This window comes from Oncorhynchus mykiss, chromosome 25 (genome assembly GCF_013265735.2).
Source record: "Oncorhynchus mykiss isolate Arlee chromosome 25, USDA_OmykA_1.1, whole genome shotgun sequence".
In the NCBI taxonomy this organism is placed as follows: Eukaryota; Metazoa; Chordata; class Actinopteri; order Salmoniformes; family Salmonidae; genus Oncorhynchus; species Oncorhynchus mykiss.
Genome location: NC_048589.1, coordinates 33,276,845 through 33,296,058, shown reverse-complemented (window position 1 = coordinate 33,296,058; position 19,214 = coordinate 33,276,845). Strand labels below are relative to the sequence as shown.

General features: G+C 40.2%; 1 long non-coding RNA gene across 1 annotated transcript; it reads right to left on the bottom strand.

The window, feature by feature from the left end:
- Positions 1-7,450: 7,450 nt before the first annotated feature.
- On the bottom strand, positions 7,451-13,073 carry LOC110504337. Its single transcript, XR_002470591.2, has 3 exons — positions 12,896-13,073; positions 9,295-9,355; positions 7,451-8,233 (listed from the first exon to the last, which is right to left on the bottom strand). It is a non-coding gene; the product is annotated as an uncharacterized LOC110504337 (long non-coding RNA).
- Between the last annotated feature and the right edge of the window lie 6,141 nt (positions 13,074-19,214).

Here is a 19,214-nt window from a genome sequence, read left to right as displayed (position 1 = left end):
GACTTTATTTAACTAATTATGTTACTTCTGAAGGTAATTGTTTGCACCAGATCTTATTTAGGGGCTTCATTGCAAAGGGGGGGAAATATCCATGCACTGTCACGACTCCTACCGAAGGTGGCCACTCTTCCTGTTTGGGTGGCGCTCGGCGGTCGTCGTCACCGGCCTACTAGCTGCCACCGATCCCTTTTCCCTTTTCTGTTGTTTTTGTCTGTTTAGTACACCTGTTTCTTGTTTAGGTTTAGTTGGGCTATTCAAATTTATTTTGTGTAGTTTTGTTGATTGTTTTGGATTTTCCCTCCGGACTGGTGTGGTCCTGGTTTTGGGTGATTGTTTATGTGCGCCCAGTTTCTTGGAGAGTACATTTTCCCAGTGCATATTAAAGCGCTACTCTGTATCTTCTGCCTCCTGTGTCTGACTCCACACCCACTACTCACAGTGCGCTACTTGCACGCACCACCTTTCCGTTTAATATATATATATTTTTCTTTAAACAAGGTATTTGTTTAATTTCACTTCACCAATTTGGACTATTTTGTGTATGTGGATTACATGTCATCAAAATAAAATATATTTAAATTACAGGTTGCAATAAAACAAAATAGGAAAAGTGCCAAGGGGGGTGAAAACCTTTGCAAGGCACTGTATATGGATACCATTTGGAAAAATTCAGTGATCCTCAATGCCATGTTTTTGGACGACTAATGTATTCACTATTTATTTTACCTCTTGGTGATGTCATTCGGAAACATAATGTTAACTTTCACTGCTATGCGGACGACACACCGCTGTACCCTTTGATGAAACATGGTGAAGCCCCAAAATTGCCCTCCCAGGAAGCCTGTGTTTCAGACATAAGGAAGTGGATGGCGGCAAATTGTATACTTTTAAACTCGGACAAAACAGAGAGGCTAGTTCTAGGTCCCAAGAAACAAAGATATCTTCTGTTAAATCTGACAATTAATCTTGATGTTTGACATCTCAAATAAAACTGTGTAGGACCTCAGCGTTACTCTCGACCATCTCTCTTTTAACGCACATATCAAGACTGTTTCAAGGACAGCTTTTTTCCATCTACGTAACTTTGCAAAAATCAGAATTGTTCTGTCCAAAAATGATGCAGAAAAAATTGTCCATGCTTTTGTTACTTCTAGGACTACTGCAATGCTTTCCGGCTATCCGGATAAAGCACTAAATAAACTTCAGTTAGTGCTAAATACGGCTGCTAGAATCTAGACTAGAACCCAAAAATGTGATCATATTACTCCAGTGATAGCCTCTCTACACTGGCTTCCTGTTAAGGCAAGGGCTGATTTCAAGGTTTTACTGCTAATCTACAAAACATTACATGGACTTGCTCCTACCTATTCTGATTTGGTCCTGCAATACATACCTACACGTACGCTACGGTCACAAGACGCACGCAGGAAGGGCTTTCTTCTATAGAGCTCCATTTTTATGGAATGGTCTGCCTATCCATGTGAGAGACGCAGGCTCGGTCTCAACCTTTAAGTCTTTATTGAAGACTCATCTCTTCAGTAGATCCTATGATTGAGTGTAGTCTGGCCCAGGAGTGTGCAACAAACCGTCCTTGCTGTCTCTGCCTGGCCGGTTCCCCTCTCTCCACTGGGATTCTCTGCCTCAAACACTATTACAGGGGCTGAGTCACTGGCTTACTGGTGCTTTTCCATGCCTTCCCTAGGAGGGGTGCTTCACTTGAGTGGGTTGATTCACTGACGTGATCTTCCTGTCCGGGTTGGCACCCCCTAGGGTTGTGCCGTGGGGAAGATCTTCGTGGGCTATACTCGGCCTGGTCTCAGGATGGTAGGTTGATGGTTGAAGATATCCCTCTAGTGGTGTGGGGGCTGTGCTTTGCAAAGTGGGTGGGGTTATATCCTGCCTGTTCGGCCCTGTCCGGGGGTATCATTGGACGGGGCCACAGTGTCTCTCAACCCCTCCTGTCTCAGCCTCCAGTATTTATGCTGCAATAGTTTATGTGTCGGGGGGCTAGGGTCAGTCTGTTATGTCTGGAGTATTTCTCCTGTCTTATCCGGTGTCTTGTGTGAATTTAAGTATGCTCTGTCTAATTCTCTCTATCTATTTCTCTCTCTTTCTCTGTTTCTTTCTCTCTCTCTTTCTTTATTTTGTTAATTCTTTCTTTCTTTCTCTCTCTCTCTCAGAGGACCTGAGCCCTAGGACCATGCCTCCGGACTACCTGGCCTGATGACTCCTTGCTGTCCGCAGTCCACTTGGTCATGCTGCTGATCCAGTTTCAACTGTTCTGCCTGCTGCTATGGAACCCTGACCTGTTCACCGGACATGCTACCTGTCCCAGACCTGCTGTTTTCAACTCTCTAGAGACAACAGGAGCGGTAGAGATTCTCTGAATGATCGGTTATGAAAAGCCAACTGACATTTTTCTCCTGAGGTGCTGACCTGTTGCACCCTCTACAACCACTGTGATTATTATTATTTGACCCTGCTGGTCATCTGTGAACATTTGAACACCTTGACCATGTTCTGTTATAATCTCCACCAGGCACAGCCAGAAGAGGACTGGCCTCCCCTCATAGCCTGGATCCTTTCTAGGTTTCTTCCAAGGTTCTGGCCTTTCCATTGAGTTGTTCCTAGCCACCATGCTTCTACATCTGCATTGCTTGCCGTTTGTGGTTTTAGGCTGGGTTTCTGTACAGCACTTTCTGACATCAGCTGATGTAAGAAATTCATTTGATTGATTGATTGATTGATTGACTAGAGAACGGGCCTGTTTCCTGTTTCCTGTACACTGACTGCTCTTCATTCTTCTACCTATTGAATATTTCTCTCTCTAAGCACTGTCACAAAGGTGAGGCCCTCTGAGACAGGTCAACCTTTAAACATAGCAGGCAACAACACCTCTGCTATGCAGATCGTCAACACGTGGGCCCCACAAGGGAGCGTGCTCAGCCCCCTTCTGTACTCCCTGTTCACTACAGTGGTAGGCTTAATTACCAACAACGTCTAGACAGTCTACAGTGTGCACATCACTGACAACCTGAAATGGTCCATGCACACAGACAGTGTGATGAAAAAGGCGCAACAACTCCTCTCCAACTTCAGGAGGCTGCAAAAATGTGACTTTGCACCTAGAACCCTTACAAACGTCTACAGATAGACCTTTGAGAGCATCCTGTCGGGCTGTATCACCACCTGGTATGGCAACTGCACTGTCAGCATTTGCAGGGCTCTCCAGAGGGTGGTGCGGCATGCCCAACGCATCACCGGGGGCACACTGCCTGCCCTCCAGGACATCTACAGCACCCAGTGTCACATCTCCTACTAGCTCTGACTTTGCTGATAGCTATTTATTGAGAGGTAATGTACTTACTATGACTGTGAATGCACTAACTGTAAGTCTCTCTGGATAAGACTGTCTGATAAATTACTAAAAATGTAAATGGCCAAGAAGATCATCAAGGACCTCAGCCACCCGAGCCACAGCCTGTTCACCCCGCTATCATCTAGAAGGCGGAGAGAGTACAGGTGCATCAAAGCTGAGACCGAAAGACTGAAAAACATCTTCTATTTCCATGCCACCGGACTGTCAAATAGTCACCACTAGCCAGCTTTCACCCAGTACCCTGCCTGGAACTTTAGTCACTGTTACCAGCCAGGTACCACCAGGTATTCAAACCTGCACCCTAGAGGCTAGTGTCATTGAGTCATTGAACACTGGTCGCTTTAAAAATGTTTACATACTGTTTTCCCACTTCATATGTACAGTTGAAGTCGGAAGTTTACATACACTTAGGGTGGAGTCATTAAAACTCGTTTTCAACCACTCAACAAATATCTAGTTAACATACTATAGTTTTGGCAAGTCAGTTAGGACATCTACTTTGTGTATGACACAAGTAATTTTTCCAACAACTGTTTACAGACAGATTATTTCACTGATAAATAACTCTATCACAATTACAGTGGGTCAGAAGTTTACATACACTAAGTTGACTGTGCCTTTAAAAAGCATGGAAAATTCCAGAAAATTATGTAATGGCTTTAGAAGCTTCTGATAGGCTAATTGACATCATTTGAGTCAGTTGGAGGTGTACTTGTGGATGTACACCTCCAAACAATACCTCTTCACTTGACATCATGGGAAAATCAAAAGAAATCAGACAAAATTGTAGACCTCCACAAGTCTGATTCATCCTTGGGGGCAATTTCCAAAAGCCTGAAGGTACCGCGTTCAGCTGTTCAAACAATAGTGTAAACACTATGGGACCACGTAGCCGTCATACTGCTCATGAATGAGACACGTTCTGTCTCCTAGAGATGAATGTACTCTGGTGCGAAAATTGCAAATCAATCCCAGAACAACAGCAAAGGACCTTGTGAAGATGCTGTAGGAAACAGGTACAAAAGTATCTATCTCCACAGTAAAACAGGTCCTATATCGACATAACCTGAAAGGCCGCTCAGCAAGGAAGAAGCCACTGCTCCAAAACCGCAATAAAAAAGCCAGACTACGGTCTGCAACTGCACATGGGGACATCTGGTCTGATGAAACAAAAAAAGAACTGTTTGGCCATAATGACCATTGTTATGTTTGGAGGAAAAATGGGGGCGCTTGCAAGCCGAAGAACACCATCCCAACTTTGAAGCACGGGCGTGGCAGCATCATGTTGTGACGGTGGTTTGCTGCAGGAGGGACTGGTGCACTTCACAAAATAGATGGCATCATGAGGATTGAACATTTTGTTGCTATATTGAAGCAACATTTCAAGACATCAGTCAGGAAGTTAAAGCTTAGTCGAAAATGGGTCTTCCAAATGGACAATGACCGCAGGCATACTTCCAAAGTTGTGGAAAAATGGCTTAAGGATAACAAAGTGAAGGTATTAGAGTGGCCATCACAAAGCACTGACCTCAATCCTATAGAAAATTTGTGGGCAGAACTGAAAAAGCGTGTGCGAGCAAGGAGGCCTACAAACCTGATTCAGTTACAACAGCTCTGTCAGGAGGAATGGGCCAAAATTCCCCCAACTTGTGGGAATTGTGGGAAGCTTGTGGAAGGCTACCCGAAACGTTTGACCCAAGTTAAACAATTTAAAGGCAATGCCAACAAATACTAATTGAGTGTATGTAAACTTCTGACCCACTGGGAATGTGATGAAAGAAATACAAGCTGAAATAAATCATTATCTCTGCTATTATTCTGGCATTTCACAATCTTGAAATAAAGTGGTGATCCTAGTTCACCTAAGACAGAGAATTTTTAACTCGATTAAATGTCAGGAATTGTGAAAAACTGAGTTTAAATGCATTTGGCAAAGGTGTATATAAACTTCTGACTTCAACTGTATGTACTGTATTATCATCCTATTTATGTACTACAGTACACACCTTTTCTATTCATATACAATTCATGTCTATACACACAATCATTATACATACATGTATATATTTCTATTCCAGACTCTGACATTGCTTGTTGTAATATTTCTATATTTCTTCATTCCTTTTTTACATTTTTTAAAATTTCCGTGTATTTTTGTGCATTGTTAGGTGTTTCTGCACTGTTGGAGGTAAGAACATTTTGCTACATCTGCGACAACATCTGCAAAGTATGTGTACAGGAATGAACCCTGAGCAGGGCTGGAATGAACCCTGAGCAGTGCTGGAAGAAGTCCATGACTGCGGCTCCATTGGCACCCTATATAGTGCATTAATTTTGACCAGACCCCTATGGGTAATGCACTACAATAGAGAATAGGGTGCCATTTGGGATGCAGATCATAACACCAGAACCCTCAGGGGGGAAACAAAACATGGCCCCAACCAGCCAGCAAGGTTATTATATATATTTATTTACTATATACATTATAGATAAGGTTCCAGTCAATATTATGTATAAATATTCAACTGAACTTTTGATGAAATAGGATAAGCTTTTCTCCTGCTTCATTGGTGGCTGCTGTATGCTCTCACTTTAAGAGGAGTTTTGTTTCTTTCATTATTTTTTTCCCTCCACCAGCAGAAAAAGGGGAAACCATTTTGTAGAGACCTTTTCAATGCCATACACTTCTTCCACCATAGGCTTAAGTTGAGCTCACCCTAAAGCATGTTGTCATTTTCCAGGTTTCTTTATGAGCACTTTGAAACAATATGCTGAGCTTCCTGAATTGTACGGGTTCGGGGGGCTTTAAGTTAACCACAGTCTACAGTGTGCATATGCACTGACGTGGACAAAAATGTACACATTATAAATCAGCGTGTAGGAAATTGAATGAAGCCTCTCTCAAGCACTGGTAAAGGCAGCTTGTACAGCATTTTGGGTCATGGAATGCTTAGATACACAAGCAAATCTAACCATTCGCTGGGTAAGAGCATGACATTTTCTTGGAGAATCATGAATAGGCATCCAAGTTACCCGAAAGAGCAATAGAACAGAAGATAATTGTATAATAACAAGATGGCCTGAAAGTATAAAGAAGACTACAAGAAAATGGGAACAAAATTATCCTTCCTCTTGCTCGGAAACCAAAACCACATCTGTCATTGTTCCTTAAATAACCTTTGTACTTTGTTGTGTTTGTCTTATCTCAACAAAGAAGCCAGAAATAAACTCTGCTTGGCCAGAACAAACAGAGTCAGGAATGTGATTGTAGGGTATGAGGTCAGACCGCCTGGAGGTGACTTGTCTGGACAACCAATCACAGACAGCATCAGCTATCACTGTCTGAAGCACAGAGCAAGACCCAGATATCCAGGGCTTGATACCTCCTACAGGAGCAGCTGATACGCCCAGTGCTGGGCTCGACACTGGGCCTGGTGCGGAGTGGAGCTGGAGGAGCTTGGTACCAGACAACTCTTGATGTGTTTGCCTCTGTCAGCATCAGGCTCCAGACAGGCCTGAAGCACATAACGGCTCCAGTAATGATGAGCAGAGCTGACAGTCCTTGTGACTAGTCGCCTAGTCATCTAGGTGCCTTTGATCAAACCGACAGGGGAGATGACTGGCGGTTTCAGGAATAGAACATACCACTGTTGATCACCAACTAAGAGGGAGGAGGAAAAGGGCCATTGGAGACTATTTACACTATTTAACTAGTTTGAGTTTCTTGTACCTTCCAACTGGGCACAAACTGGTTCAATCAATGTTGTTTCCACGTCATAAAAATGCTATGTCATGACGTTGAATCAGCGTGGGAAACTGATTGGATTAGCAAAAAGTCATCAATGTAAGGGAATTTCGGGAATATTAGCCTTTTTTTCACCCAACTTTTAACTTAAATCCAATGACATGGTATTTTTGTTGTTATTGATATTAATTGACAACGCAATCAAATATAAATCAAAACTAGACATTGAGCTGATTGAGCTGAAGTCTGTCCACAGTTTTATGCAATGATCATGGTGGGAAATTGTGATATTCCATTCAACATTTGAAACTCAGTCTGGGCACAATTTCTCCCTTCAATGAGCGTGAAGACTAATCATGTATTCAAGTAATTTATTGGAGATGACTAAAAACAGCTATCTGAAATATGGAAATAGGACGTACAGTAATGAGGTCTTTTTTATTAGGTTGTTCCTACAGGTTATGTTATTCTTGACTCATTCCCCTGAGCATATTGTCCTCTGAGGATTCTGAATTACCATGTTACAAATTATTTGAGTTACTGATGTGACATGTAATTGCATCCCTCGGGTTTGTAAACAGAATTGTGTTGAGCAATCATTATATATTCCATGAACAATCTTAACTTGTGTAATACAATATGTACCATGTCGTTCAATGATAGGAAAAAAGGTAACAGATGAATGTGCTTAAAAGTAGGGATATCCTTGGATCCTTGGATACTCTTGGCTGCCTAAACTGTTTGAACAGAACACTGAAATCAAGGTGAATAAAACCAAATGTTATATATGTGAGAAAGTTGCTGATTTAGTCCAAAGTGTTGATATATTTCCTGCCGTAACGAGAAATGGGCAATGGTTGCGAAATATCTGAGTGCTGATATGAAAACACAACTAGAAGAAAAATTGAATACTGGAAGTGATGAACTTCTTGAATACGTTTAAGGCTCCTATCCGAGTCAAAACAGCAGTTGAGTCTATCCCAAAACAAACTTTCTATAAACAACATGTTTTATGTGTATGAATCATTCTGAAACCATTATCTCCAGGCTTTTTTCAGTCTGCTTTGTGGTCCTGACTCCATGTTATTCCGGGAACATAAAGTCTTTATCTGTGTGATAAAAAAACACCCACTGTTAATACATGAAGTCTCTCCACAGACACTAACATGAGGAAATTGCACATTAGAGTACTCAGTCCTGATACCCTTCCCACAAATTATACCTTTAACAAATATAAACCTGTCCTTTTATAAACATATTTTCAGTTCTCATCAATCAAAGCTTTGGAACACTGCTCCAAATACAACGGGTTTGTGCTTTAGCATTGTATTCTTACACATTTAATGACTCAGGCAATGCTACCAACATGTATCAACAAAATGTTTATCGGCCCATATCTTCTTTACACTTTTATATATATATAGTAGAGTATGTGAGAGAAGGCATGGCCATGTTTATGGTCCACTTATCGGTTAATGACAGTACCTCTCAGATGTTGTAACAAATGATTGAGGCTGGCTGTCACTTACTGTTCCCTATTCTACAGGTGTTGCATTTCACGGTTCATATTGCAGGTAATAAATACGCTTTTCTATGCTAGTAAAGAACTGTCAATCCAGTCCCAAATGATGGTATTACCTGGCTATTCAAGCCCTCATAAATATGGTCCTTCGTTACCAACCAGCTCTCTGGGAGGTCTACAGGGCCCCACTGCTAAGGCCAATAAAAACGACAAAAAGAGAGGTGTTTTTCATTTTTACCCTCAAAAATTCAGATGTAGGATTTTAATTTGAGGCAGCAGGAAAAAAATCCTGCAGCAACAGGAAATGTGAATTATTATGTGGATTGTAATGAATGAACATTTTTGTAGGGATTGATACATTTTTTGTTAGGGAAAATCAAGTATGACATTTCAAAGTGGAATTTACAAACTTTAAAGCCTTTTAAAAACTCAAATACACCACAACTTTGCATTTCCTGCGTTGGAAAATTCTCAACAACAAAATAGTGATCAAATTAAGATCCTACATCTGTATGCAAACTGCACTATTGCCATACTGAACCAGCTTTTATGGATTTTATTTATTTCATTTTATTGGAATTAATGGAAGCAAACAGATGCCCCATGGCAGTATCTCCCCAGTGAATGACCCTACTACTGTTGGCTTACCTCCCGATGTTGACGAAAGGATGCATGCCTGTCTCTTCTGTTGCACTCACTCCAGGAATGGCTACATAGGTAAAGGGAAACATACATAATACATGCATTTAGCTAGAGTACAGAATATTCCTGAATAGTACAGCTAAATAGTCTTAAATAGTTTCCAAAGCCATGAAAAGATGTGGAAAAATAAACTATGGAAATCAGCAATTGAAGAAATATTAATCACATTATTTTTCACCAGAAAATTTCAAAAAATGATGCCATTTAGGGTTCAGCAGCTGTGAAATGCAGATTCGTTTCCAGGACGTGTAGCTATATTGCATTTTCTTGTTTAATTTTCCATTTTACTGGGATTAATAACGTGGCATACTTCACATACAGAGTCCCCCAAACAATACATAGCAGAACAAACACTTAAAGGGATAGTTCACCCAAATTGTAGAATTAGACATTGGTTTTCTTACCCTGTAAGCAGCCCATAGACAAGGTATGACAGCAATCCATGTTTCGGTTAGTTTCTCTGGCACCGTTTCCACATGCTAATGTTTCAGCATTTGTGGCACAAATCCTATTCAAGTCATAGGATGGATATCAGGATTGTTTGCGCATCTTGGGTGAACTAGCCCTTTAAGCCTGTTTAGGGTGCTTAGAAATAATGGGGTTTTAATCGCTTGTTATCCACTTGGCTAATGTTTCGGAATGAGCACAAGGACATTGTTTTGTCTCGCCCACATATTTAATGAGAAATGATCCGTGACAAGAGAGATCATAAGGCCCATAACATCTCTTCTGGCTCAGTGATACTTAACGGACAGACAGACAGTGATTTAGACAACACCCATAACACTTATTTTGGCTCAGTGTGATACTGACAGACACACAGCGAGTTAGACAACACCCCCAATGACACCACTCTCAACTTCTTAAGAAAATGTAGACATTTATTTAGAAAAGTTAAGATGGGCACTGGAGTGTGTTACATAGTTTAGATCAATCAATACCGCTTGATGAGTTGATTTGATTTACCGTGCCATGTGATGTTAGTATTGTCTCTGTTGCTTTTAATTGTGCAACTACATTTTATGACTTGACCAACAGTCAAGCATCAGATGAAAATCCAGGACCCACACGTTTAAGAAATATGCTACGTTTCTAGAGATGTGTTCATTGCCAGGAAGTGAACGTTGACAAACTGTCATAGAAATCACTACAAGCTACAGTTGTACAACTGATGTACAAGGCAGTTGGCACAACTGTACAAAAAGGATTCCAGTGATGTACAAATGTTGTGGAGACGCCACAAAATGGTTATCGTAATATGTTTGTGCAAACAGACTCTCCCAATCAATGCGTTAACCTTTAGCTGCACAGTTGTACAACTTGAATCCATGAACAGGGCCGTGAACACCATTTAAAGTGTCACTTCTCTCAGCATCTATAACACAGATATCCCTTGTCACTATAACAACAGCACTGCTTTTGGTCTAAATCTGTTCACTTTTCCAATGCCGTCTTCCTTACTGTTACCATTCACAATGTTGAAGCTTTGAATTTGAACAATCATTTTTTGTCTTTATAATGGCCATTTGGTAACACTTGACACCAAGTGTCATAACATGGTATGACATGGTCACAATCATGTCATGTTATGTCATAACAGCTGACATAACTTGCCATAACCTCTCATAATATGTTCATAACACTGTCATGACATGTATTTACACCAGTTGTGACATATATTGAGTTAATCTCTGGCTGGTTATGACACACTTACAAATTTGGTTTATCCCTGCTAAGAAGTTTCCTTTCATTTGAAAAGTTTGTTTCTGAAATTCTTTGTTGTTGTAATGAATTCTTTACAGTCATGTGTTTTTCATCATATTTTAAACAACTTGTAAAATACTCTGTCAAGAAGCATTATAACCATCTTGTGTCACTTTATATGGACTTAGAAAATACACTTTATAACACTGTCAAGAAGCATTATAACCATCTTGTGTCACTTTATATGGACTTAGAAAATACACTTTATAACACTGTCAAGAAGCATTATTACCATCTTGTGTCACTTTATATGGACTTAGAAAATACACTTTATAACACTGTCAAGAAGCATTATAACCATCTTGTGTCACTTTATATGGACTTAGAAAATACACTTTATAACACTGTCAAGAAGCATTATGAACATCGTAATCATGTAAGCCAGATAGGCCTATCACGTACATGCCCATATATCAGTCATCAGTCAGAAAGAGGGTGTCTTGCCCTGCTCCTGAAATCTGCTCCTGCATTCATCCCAGTCATCACCAACAGAGAATTGGGGTAGCTGCATGTCTGACATCAACGTGTGCACAATTACAATGATAATTGAATAGGTCAATTTCCCCCAAAATATGTGACATAAAAATACTGTTGACACTCTTTGAATTCCTTTTCCTAGTGTGGTTCCTTGCAGAATGTTCAGAGGTACAGGGAACCACAGATCAGGCCCCAGCAGTGTCATCAGGGCTGGGAAAAAGTTGCAGGCTATCAACAGGTTCACATGTTATACACACACACACACACACACATTCCTGCTGTGGGATGTATCTACACAGACAATAGCGGCGCATACCAACCCAACACACAATCCAATAACACCTAACACGGTTCATTTCCGGCAATCCGCAAGTGTAACACTATATTTGTGTCTGAACAGTTAGAGCAAGTGATGTATTGAGTGTTACACTCTAATGTCCTACCTCCTGGGGGGAGAGAAGGGCGATTCCTATGAATAATTCTCACATTCGAGCAGAACATACCGAGAGTCTTTTCTTTGAGCGCTTGTTCATTGATATACATAATGTACAACATACCGAGAGTCTTCCCTTTGAGCGCTTGTTCATTGAAATGCATAATGTACAGTATGGGATACTGTCATTGATGTTCCCACACATACCAGTCACACACATTCCTAAGGTGTTTTAGAATAGTGACAGAGTGCTATTTGTTGTATTGTGTTTCCTGTATAGATGATCTCAAAGGTATGACTTGTTCTGTACAATGCAGGTTACACTACAGCCTTCCTAAATGTCTAGGGTTCCTGCAGACACATAAAAACATGTTTTATTTAACAGATTGGGCATAGGATTGAACGCTGATACATATTCCAGTTCTTTACTTTAAGGAGTTTATGACCAGTTGTTTTATTGGTTTTGAACAGTATAACATAACACATTTGTTGACAAATCATACTGTCCATTTCAGTTGGTGTTATACTTTCTGAGAAACAGTAGCTGTTCGATCATTCAGCCTACAGTAGCAGTCCATGTGTGATATAGGCCTTCAATATAGGCCTACATTCCATGAGACATTCGAAAAAGAACATGCAGGCTTGACATGAACCTGTTTATCCACTTGTCCTTCAGACAAGGAGGTGACTTAAAATGTTGTTGTGTTGTTTGATGCAAGAAACCACTTTACAAATAAAATGCATTATTATTCCCATATCATTATTACAGAGAATCAGACAAATCATGTTACTCTTTGCCTATTGGCTACTTAGCTAAATCAAGCCTGTCTCAAAATACAACACTGCCCTTTTAAGACAAAAAAAGCTCTTTACCCGATTCACTTTTCAAAGATGGGTAGAAATGCACATGTTTTGTGCTCTTGTAGGAAGCAATCACTCCCATCATTGCTGACTACAAAGTATCTTTAACTGGGCTAATAATTCACTAACTAGCAAAGGACAGATGTACAAATTTGCACGTCGCTACATGTAGCTCTCTCTTTGATCTCAAACCAAGCACATCTACTGACTCATGCTGTAAACACAGTCCAGTTTAAAGTGAATGGCACAGATCCATATATGGCAATGGTCAAGTTGCATGTAGGTTATTGCAGCTCTGATTTGTTCATGAGCACCGGTCTGTGTAGAGTATGGGCCTGAGCCATGGCTGTCAATGTAATAGAATCCTACTCTGATGCATTCTGCCAACCACAGAATCTCTTGCATAGTTAGTCTTGCATAGTTTTTATTGTAATTTTTTTGTTATGTTGCATTGAAAGTGGCTAATACTGTGTTGATTCAATCACATTTCCAACAGTAATGGGAAACGTTGATAGTTTTAAGGGAGAACATTTGAAAGATGTTACTTTTGACTTTATAGGTTGGTTATGTAAGCTTCTTCTAACCCATTGCTTTCTGCTACACATAATAATACAATTAGGTTAAATCTTTACATTAAAACCAAAGTCTGTCATATTTCCAGTCACTCCAATTTATTTATTTTAATACCTAAAACAGAAGTGTCACAAGTTCTCAACTGGCAGCTTCTTTAAATAGTACCCGCAAAACACCAGCCTCAACGTCAACAGTGAAGAGGCGACTCCGGGATACTAGCCTTCTAGGCAGAGTTCCTCTGTCCAATTGTCTGTGTTCTTTGCCCATCTTAATCTTTTCTTTTTATTGGCCAGTCTGAGATATGGCTTTTTATTTGCAACTCTACCTAGAAGGCCAGAATCCCGGAGTCACCTCTTCACTGTTGACATTGAGACTGGTGTTTTGGGGATACTATTTAATGAAGCTAACAGTTGAGGAATTGTGAGGCGTCGGTTTCTCAAACTAGACACTCTAATGTACTTGTCCTCTTGCTCAGTTGTGCACCGGGGCCTCCCACTCTTCTTTTTATTCTGGTTAGAGCCAGTTTGCACTGTTCTGTGAAGGGAGTGGTACACAGCGTTGTACGAAATCTTCAGTTTCTTGGCAATTTCTCACATGGAATAGCCTTCATTTCTCAGAACAAGAACATACTGACGAGTTTCAGAAGAAAGTTCTTTGTTTCTGGCCATTTTGAGCCTGTAATCAAACCCACAAATGCTGATGCCCCAGCTACTCAACTGGTCTAGTTTTATTGCTTCTTTAATCAGAAGAACAGTTTTCAGCTGTGCTAACATAATTGCAAAAATGTTTTCTAATGATCAATTAGCCTTTTAAAATTATAAACTTGAATTAGCTAACACAACATGCCATTGGAACACAAGAGTGATGGTTGCTGATAATGGGCCTCTGTACACCTATGTACTGTAGATATTCCATTAAAAATCAGCTGTTTCCAGCTACAAAAGTCATTTACAACATTAACAATGTCTACACTGTATTTCTGATCAATTGGTGTTATTTTAGTAGACAAAAAAGTGTGCTTTTCTTTCAAAAACAAGGGCATTTTTATGTGACCCCAAACTTTAGAATGGGAGTGTACATTTGTGAACAGCCATCCAGAACAACCACAAATAGCTAAATGAGAAAGCATCAGCATGATTCACATCAATGTGCTATGTACTGTAGATGTAAAAAAATAAGTGATATATGTATAGCCCGTAGGCTACACCACTGCTCTAGTCCTTACCTCCAAGCGTTTATTCTAGTTGGATAATCTTTGGATGCCGACAGCAGTCGCACCATTGGAAGACATAGTTTGGACTGTAGCCTACAAAAACCTATTCCTGCTTTTTCCCCGCAATCCATCAAATGCATTTTTGTGTTGCTCTGGTGGTCTCTGACTTGTGGTCAGACAAGCTCAGGAAACAAACATAAACTTGCGCCTCTTCTTCAATGCGGATTGTAATGTCATTGAGAAAACAGAAAGGTGTCAAATATTCTTATACAAAAAATCCTTTCTGAATTTAAAAGTAATCCTAGAAGTCATCATCTAGTTTTTCAAAGGATCTGTAATCTGATTACAATATGTTTTCTGGTGACGTAACAGATTACAATTAGTAAAATGTTTAATAATCTGTTACAACCCTACCTCTGGGTTAAAACATCCCAGTGGTTTTAAATGAGAGGATTTAAAGGTTGTGTCCTAAATAACACCCTTTTCCTTATGTACAGTAGTGCACTTCTTTTGACCCAGGCCCAAAAGTCTCTGGTCAAGAGTAGTGCACTACATAGGGAATAGCGTGCCATTTGGGATGCAGACATAGACCAGTGGAAGCCTGAGCTAGCTAGACCTTATCAAAGCACTTTCTCTCACCCCGATAAACTATTAATATGTGCTTATACTTCATCTGTGGATCCACACGGCTCCATTATCGGGGGCCGATTCCGATGTAGGAATTTTCACCTTTCCTACACACGCCTTTCCTGCACATTTCTCAGTATTTGGTATTCAGACTTACCTTTTTCAGTCTGGTAACGTGCTCTGCAGGTGTGGCCAACTCGAGCTCTCTGAATAAATATCATTCAACCGTTCAATTGGGTTTTCAGTACATTTATCTTAAGATATCCCTTTAAATACGTTGTAACTTTAATTATAATTTTGTCGACAGACTCAATAGAATACATTGAGAGAACGTGTTCAGAATATATGGATCAATGAACGTATGTTAACTGTGTTCTTTCACCTCTGTTTCAGCACCAACTGGTAGATTTAAAAATACTCTGATCTTGTAGATTATTTAGGCAAATGTTATGGTTAAGAAAGTATGTAAGAAGCATAAAAAAGCAGGTTTGGAGTGCCTTTACGCACAAAATATATTGATTAAAAAATCATATTCATCCATGCTCCAGACTCCAGGTTTAACCTGCTACGTGTGGTCTGAGTTCCATAATGATTCACATGTTCAAAATGATTGCACAACGTGAACCTAATTTGATCCACTAATGGTAGCGACCCTCAGGAACAACTTACCCTTACACGGACATGACAGAGAAAAGAAAGGTAAACGGAATGGAATGATGCAAAATGTAAGCTACAAATTTCTCTGATCTCCCAAACCCGGATCCGGTATCGTGACTACAACCTCAAGCTCATTACCATAACGCAACGTTAACTATTCATGAAAATTGCAAATGAAATGAAATAAATATGCCATCTCGCAAGCTTAGCCTTTTGTAAACAACACTGTCATCTCAGATTTTCAAAATATGCTTCTCAACCATAGGAAAACAATAATTTGTGTAAAAGTAGCTAGCCAGCAAAGCATTTAGCGTTAGCATTAGCGTTAGCATCCAGCACGCAACATTTCAACAAAAACATAAAAGCCTTCAAATAAAATAATTTACCTTTGAAGAACTTCTGATGTTTTCAATGAGGATACTCTCAGTTAGATAGCAGATGCTCAGTTTTTCCAAAAAGATTCTTTGTGTATTAGAAATAGCTCCGTTTTATACATCACATTTGGCTACCAAAAAAAAAACGAAAATTCAGTCCTCAAAACGCAAACTTTTTTCCAAATTAACTCCATAATATCGACTGAAAACATGGCAAACGTTGTTTAGAATCAATCATCAAGGTGTTTTTCACATATCTCTTCATTGATACATCGTTCTTGGACACATGGTTTCTCCCCTGAATCAAATGGTAAAGTACAAGCAGCTGGCAATTGCGCACCGAATTCCACGCAGGACACCAGGCGGACACTTGGAAAATGTAGTCTCTTATGGTCAATCTTCCAATGATATGCCTACAAATACGTCACAATGCTTCTAAGACCTTGGGCGAACGACAGAAAGTGTAGGCTCATTCCTTGCGCAATCACAGCCATATAAGGAGACAATGGAAAACAGAGCTTCAGAAATTCTGCTAATTCCTGGTTGATGCATCATCTTGGTTTCGCCTGTAGAATGAGTTCTGGGGCACTTACAGACAAAATCTTTGCAGATTCTGAAACTTCAGAGTGTTTTCTTTCCAAAACTGTCAAGAATATGCATAGTCGAGCATCTTTTCGTGACAAAATATCGCGCTTAAAACGGGAACGTTTTTTATCCAAAAATGAAATAGCGCCCCTAGAGATCTAACAGGTTAGAAAGTATGTAAGAAGCATAAAAAAGCAGGTTTGGAGTGCCTTTACGCACAAAATATATTGATTAAAAAATCATATTCATCCATGCTCCAGACTCCAGGTTTAACCTGCTACGTGTGGTCTGAGTTCCATAATGATTCACATGTTCAAAATGATTGCACAACGTGAACCTAATTTGATCCACTAATGGTAGCGACCCTCAGGAACAACTTACCCTTACACGGACATGACAGAGGAAAGAAAGGTAAACGGAATGGAATGATGCAAAATGTAAGCTACAAATTGAAAAAAGCAAACACTAAAGTGACAGTTATAAATGTATGTGGGTATTACTGACAGTGGCTCCGGATAGTGGCTAATATTTAACATTATATAAATTGTCAAATGAAACAGAGAAAATCCCACGAATAGCATATACATCAACTCGGCAGGTTCAGCCCTACAGAAGCTTAAAGCTTGGGTGTTTAAACTTCATCCACGCAAATTATGAGAGCACAGAATTAACATCCAGAATAGCGGCACAGCTATTTATAGCCTACTTCAGTGTGGAATTTGAACTCTTATGTTACCAGGTAAGTTGACTGAGAACACATTCTCATTTACAGCAACGACCTGGGGAAGAGTTACAGTGGGGAGGAGGGGGGTTGAATGAACCAATTGGATGCTTGAAATGATTAGGTTGCCATGATGGTATGTGGGCCAGGTTGGGAATTTCACCAGTACGTACACCAGGGTTAACACCCCTACTCTTACGAAAGGTGCCATGGGCTCTCTAATGACCACAGCGATTCAAGACACCCTACACCCGACACCCTTCAAGACGACACCCTACACAGGGCAATGTCCCCTTTCACTGCCCTGGGGCATTAGGATTTATTTTTTTTACTAGAAGAAGGTGCCTTCAAATAGGGCCTCAATACATGTCATGTTCATTTGATTTTCCGTTTGCTTCGATGTGACTGGTTTCACATTCATCTTCAGGGATCATAAGGAACAATTATCTAAAACAATTGCTATGTGTATTTACAATCACCTTCTCCAATCGGATTACTCATTTACCAAGCTCTTATCAATAGCTCTTATCTATTTAGAAATTACAGTGCATAGATAATGCTGTTATTTCAATCTGAAAAAAGAAAGTAGATGCTTTTTCCACTTGTTTGCTTGACCTTATTCATGGTTTCCTTGCACATAAAGGTGGTGGAATTATGAGAGAATTAAGTCAAGGTCAGAAATTGGCTTATCTGTGGACACACCTCCGCCAAAGTTTAACTTATTCGATCTCCACACCTGAACGAATAGCGAGAGAATAGCAAGGTCAGAATACGCATAACAAGGGAATTAAGTTCTAGTTACAGGTACTCAACTCGGGCCAGAATTGGGGCTGGAATCGGGGCCGGAATCGGGGCCGGAATTGGGGCCAAGCAGCATAAAAACCAAGAGGAGAGATTCTAGGGCAGATTGCCTTCACCGTCCATTCCTGTTGATTTGAATTACAGTTAATCCCTGTACACTACAGATATACAGTGATTTTCCATAAAGAAAAAACATACATTTTCTCTGTACCACAACTACTAACAAGTTGATAATGAGTTTCGCAACACGGACTCAAAAAGGACTCGTGTAAATAGGTTGGTTTGGCAAACAGTAAATCCAAAGTTTTAGGAAACTGCAGCAAATTAACTTCTACGGCGTAACCCTTTGGAGTTTGGGGCTGGAGTTTTCTATGTTATGCATACAGCATAATGACTAGCTAGCGTTCTCCAAACAGTTCCATTACCGTCGGTACTGGGAGAGGTTATGAGATGATGTCATTACCGTTAACGATGCAACGCAGATGTGTTCCACAGCATTCTGATTAGACACATGATGTAGAAATAGGTCATTGCAAGTCATATAAGAGGACTGTTAATTGACCCTTTTTTTAACTGTTTTTCTTACACTGATCTCTGTCTCTCTCTCTCTCTCTCTCACACACACACACACACACACACACACACACACACACACACACACACACACACACACACACACACACACACACACACACACTCTCCACATATGCTGCTGCTAGTCTGTTTATTATCTATCCTGATTGCCAAGTCACTGTAACTCCAACCTACATGTACACGTTG